Here is a 4,431-nt window from a genome sequence, read left to right as displayed (position 1 = left end):
GCAGGGGCCGAGGGGGAACAGTTATCCCGGTGGCTGAGACTCCAGTGTTTGCAAACATGGGTGGGAGCAGAGGGCTTTTTTATTTCCCTTTCACAGCAAGCACCTCTCAGCATGGACTTCCCAGGGCTGGGCTCTTAAAGGCACAGGCATCCCACTGCCTAGACACTGCAGCTCCTCTCGATGTAACCTACTGAGGTGCTGCAGTAGGAGACTCAATTCAGTGAAACTGGGCATTCCCTATACGTCCCCCAGCCAGGGGGCTGTACACCCCCTTCCCCGATTTTCCCCAACACCCCCTCCCTCAGTGGTCAGGTAGTTACATGCAGCGCTGCCAATGTTGTCATTGGTTGCAAATTTGAATGGAAATTGAAACGTTAACACACACTTTAAAAGCAGATACAACGTATGAAAGCTACTTGTACCTGAGAAAGTCAAAGGTTTGGAAAGTCTGGACAAAGCCGGGTTTCCTCACCCAGCTGTTGTGTTTGCTGACAATGTCGGTGCATTGGCTTCGGCAGTGTTGGCAACCTTAGAATTTCAAATGATGATTTGTAAGCGAGGTGTGAATGAGCTCTCCCCTGGCAGCTACTGATGACCAGGGTTGGGGGGAAGCTTTGGGACCAGACTGTATTACATGAACTCACCTACTCTGCTGAGGTATCCAGCGGACAGAGCTGGCTGCCTCTGCTCTAGGTGCCCGGAGGAGGGAAGGTGTGTGGGGCTCCAGGCTGGGACTCTTTCCTCCCTCCTGCCAAGACTGACTATTAATCCCAGCGCTGGCACTCCTTCTTCCTTCAAGCGCCATGGGGCCAGAGGAAACGTTGTGGTAGGAAGCACAAGGGCCAAGCTTGTGAACATCAGGTGCAGCAGCAAGAATCCCAACTATCAGGGTAGCAAGTTCTAGAGCCCTATCCCATTGTGGCCATCCCTGCCAAAGACCTGGCTCTCGGAGGTGTGAGTCACCCAGCAGCAGGGAAAGATTCACTCTTACACAGCTGGAGACAGGGGAGTTGAGCTCTGGGGCATTACCACAAGCATGGGTGGGTGGCAAGTTTGTAGAAATTTTGGTGGTACCAGAACCCGCCCCCAAACTCCACCCCCACCTGCCTAGGCTCTGGGAGGGGGTTTGGGGGGATTAGGGTGCAGGATTCAGGCTTTAGGATGGAGTTGGGTGCTGGGTGCAGGCTCCGGCAGGGTTGTAGGAAGGGGGTGAGAGGTGCAGGCTCTGGGGGTGGGAAGGAGTGTGTGGGAAGGGGTGCACCCTCTGGGAGGGAGCGTAGGGCTGAGGATGAGGGATTCATGGTGCAGGAGGGGGCTCAGGACTGGGGCAGAGTATCAGGTTCAGAGGGAGCTCAGGTTTGGGGGTGTTGGAGAGGCTGAGGGCAGCCTGCACTAGGACTCTGGGGCAGCAGTTCTGCCCAGAATCCCTCTACTTCAGCAGCAGGAGCAGGCAGGGGACAGGCACATGCTGCTTTTTGTCAGGCAGGGATGCACCACGGCACAGAGGGGAGGGGTGCCAGGCAGGGGCCAGGGGAAGAGACCCAACTCCAAATATTGCTGGAGCAGGGCCCCCAGTCCTGAATGTTCCTGGAGCCGAGCACCACACATGTATATAACCTGCCGCCTAGACCACAAGCCAACACAAGGTCCCACTGAGATTTGAACTCAGATTACAGGATTCAGAGTCCTGAGTGCTGCCCATTGCACCATGGGAGCAGCTTGTGCTGCCTTCTCTACACATCGGTGACCCTCATGGGCTGCTTGTGTAAGGGGGCTCTTGCCTTTACTAAACCTTAGTGTGTGTGTGGGGGAGGTGTTGGTTGGCTAGTTCCCAGCACCAATAGAAGGGGAAGGATCAATGGGAAATCAGGACCCTGAGACTGACAGTCCCCAGGGACAATGGGGAGAGGCCAAAGCTCCAAGTTAGCTGCACTGACAGGCCAGACAGTGTAATAAGAGAGTCACCAAGCCAGGGGGTCCCATCCTCCATGTGAGCTGGAACTGCCTGGGTGAGAGTGGGGCAGAGCTAAGGAGAGAGCAGGAGCCCGAGAAGAGCCGGGGAGCAGAGCTGTGCAGGTGTAGTGCCAGAAACTGCCGCAAGTTAGGAATTTGCAACCTGTAGCAGTTACTGATACCTGAGGTTGTTCTTATTTGCTGACTTGTCCTAATTGGCTAAAACTTGACAGGGTCTCTAGAAAAGGGCCAGTCCCGTGCCCTTGGTCCAGACAACCTCCTTCATATCAGGCTAGGGTGACCAGATGTCAAAGATGAAATATTGGGATGTGGGGGTGGAGCAAAAAAAAAAAAGCCAGAGGGCCCCTGCCGCCAAGCGGAAGTGGCACAACCCCATCTCCAACCAATTCTGGCTCCAACCTCTGCTACACCCCAAGCTCCCCCATCCTCTCACTCCTGGGCCAGCCTGGGCTCCAAGCTCTGCAGCCGAGCCATGATCCGGGCCCCTCCTGCAGCTCCCGGGCAAGGGGTAAACCAGGCAGCTCCTGGCAGGAGCGTGTCCGCCCCACTTTGTGTCTCCGTCCCCCGCCCACCTGGGCCCTGCCTGCTCCGTGCTGCCCCCACCCCAATGCGCTGCCCGCAGGCTGCAGGGCTGGAGCAGCTTCTGCGCTGCGCTCCTGGCCATGGCCATGGCCAGTGTGCAGACCTGCAGGGGAGGGGCGCAGCCTCCCCTCCAGGTCTGCTAGGGGAATGTAAAGCGGCTGTTCCTGCGGGAGTAAGGCGCTGCCATCCATCCCTAGCTCTGCCAGAGGACTGGCCAGCAGCGTAATATAGCAGGGCAGGGCGCTTGATTGTTTCCCCGGATCTGTGAGGGGACTGGAAAGCGGCCATTCCTGGGCGCGTGGTGTGCTAGCTTCCTTCCTAGCTCTGCGATGGGAGTGGAGAGCGGCCGTTACTGTGGCGGCGGGGCACTGGGTTCCCTCTCCAGCTCTGCCAGGGGCCTGGGGAGCAGCCCTTCCTGCGGGATTAGGGCACTGCCTTCTCTCCCTAGCTCTGCGAGACCACTGCGGGAGCTGCCCATCCTGCGGGACTAGGGCGCTTCCTTCTCTCCCTTGCTCTCCGAGACCACTGGGGAGCGGCCCTTCCTGCGGGATTAGGGCTCTGCCTTCTCTCCCTAGCTTTCCAAGCCACAGGGGAGCGGCCCTTCCTGCGGGGGTGGGGCGCTGACTTCCCTCCCCAGCTCTGCCCAGGGGTCTGGGGAGCTGCCCTTTCCTGCGGATTAGGGTGCTGCCTCCTCTCCCTAGCTCTGCAAGACCACTGGGGAGCGGCCCTTCCTGCGGCATTAGGGCACTGCCTTCTCTCCCTAGCTCTGTGAAACCACTGGGGAGCGGCCCTTCCTACGGGGGGTGGTGCGCTGGCTTCTCTCCCCAGCTCTGCCAGGGGCATGGGGAGCAGCCCTTCTTGAGGGATTAGGGCGCTGCCTTCTTTTTCCTAGATCTGCGAGACCACTGGGGAGCAGCCCTTCCTGTGGGATTAGGCTCTGCCTCCTCTCCCTAGCTCTGCGAGACCCTGGGGAGCAGCCCTTCCTGCGGGATTAGGGAGCTGCCTTCTCTCCCTAGCTCTGCGAGACCACTGGGGAGCAGCCCTTTCCCTGCGGCATTAGGGCACTGCCTTCTCTCCCTAGCTCTGCGGACATCACTCGGTACCGGCCCTCCCTGCGGGATGAGGGCACTGCCTTCTCTCCCCTAGCTCTGCAAGACGACTGGGGTGCAGGCCCTTCCTGCGGGATTAGGGCGCTGCCTTCTGTCCGTAGCTCTGCAAAGGACCCACTGGGAAGCGGCCCTTCCTGCGGGATTAGGGCGCTGCCTTCTCTCCCTACCTCTGCGAGACCACTGGGGAGCGGCCCTTCCTACGGGGTTGGGGCACAGGCTTCCCTCCCCAGCTCTGCCATGGGCATGGGGAGCAGAACTTCCTGCTGGATTAGGGACGCTGTCTTCTCTCCCTTGCTCTTCGAGACCACTGAGGAGCAGCCCTTCTTGCGGATTAGGGCGCTTCCTTCTGTCCGTAGCTCTGCGAGACCATGTGAAGCGGCCCTTCCTGCGGGATTAGGGCGCTGCCTTCTCTTCCCTAGCTCTGTGAGACCACTGGGGAGCAGCCCTTCCTGTGGGATTAGGGCGCTGCCTCCTCTCCCTTGCTCTGCGAGACCACTGGGGAGCAGGGCCCTGCCTTCTCTCCCTAAGCTCTGCGAGACGACTGGGGAGCAGCCCTCCCTGCGGGTATAGGGCGCTGCCTTCTCTCCCTAGCTCTGCGAGACCACTGGGGAGCAGCCCTTCCTGTGGGATTAGAGCTCTGCCTTCTCTCCCTAGCACTACGGCACCACTGGGAGCGGCCTTTCCTGCGGGATTAGGGCGCTGCCTTCTCCCCCTAGCTCTGTGAGACCACTGGGGAGCAGCCATTCCTGTGGGATCAGGGCGCTGC

The 4,431-nt window shown here is 59.6% G+C and overlaps 1 non-coding gene across 1 annotated transcript; it reads right to left on the bottom strand.

Annotated features, from left to right (window-relative positions):
- Window positions 1–1,644: 1,644 nt before the first annotated feature.
- TRNAQ-CUG (transfer RNA glutamine (anticodon CUG)) lies at window positions 1,645–1,716 on the bottom strand. Its single transcript has one exon. It is a non-coding gene; the product is annotated as a tRNA-Gln (tRNA).
- Between the last annotated feature and the right edge of the window lie 2,715 nt (window positions 1,717–4,431).

This window comes from Gopherus flavomarginatus, unplaced genomic scaffold (assembly GCF_025201925.1).
Source record: "Gopherus flavomarginatus isolate rGopFla2 unplaced genomic scaffold, rGopFla2.mat.asm mat_scaffold_2775_arrow_ctg1, whole genome shotgun sequence".
Classification (NCBI taxonomy): Eukaryota; Metazoa; Chordata; order Testudines; family Testudinidae; genus Gopherus; species Gopherus flavomarginatus.
This window is presented reverse-complemented; position numbering and strand designations above follow the sequence as displayed.